The sequence below is a fragment of the Arachis ipaensis genome, chromosome B07 (assembly GCF_000816755.2).
Source record: "Arachis ipaensis cultivar K30076 chromosome B07, Araip1.1, whole genome shotgun sequence".
Lineage (NCBI taxonomy): Eukaryota > Viridiplantae > Streptophyta > Magnoliopsida > Fabales > Fabaceae > Arachis > Arachis ipaensis.
The window spans coordinates 13,923,297-13,923,581 of NC_029791.2; positions in this window are offsets into that span (position 1 = coordinate 13,923,297).

Here is a 285-nt window from a genome sequence, read left to right on the forward strand (position 1 = left end):
CAGGCTAATTAAATCAACTCTAAACTATGTTATTTAGTTATTTACTTCTCCTCCTTATACCTCTATTACTGCCTTGAGCATTGCAACCTAATATTCTGATCCGTAAATTTATATTCTATTAAGAGATAATCCTATTATCACCTTCTGAATAGTATCTATATACTTATATCCATATTTAGAAGAACTGTTGTATTTATTATTTTTAATTTCCATTGTAATTTATTTTTAGATCGTTGCTTATAAATTCGATCCAAACTTGGACAGACAGTCAAAAGAATATCGTAT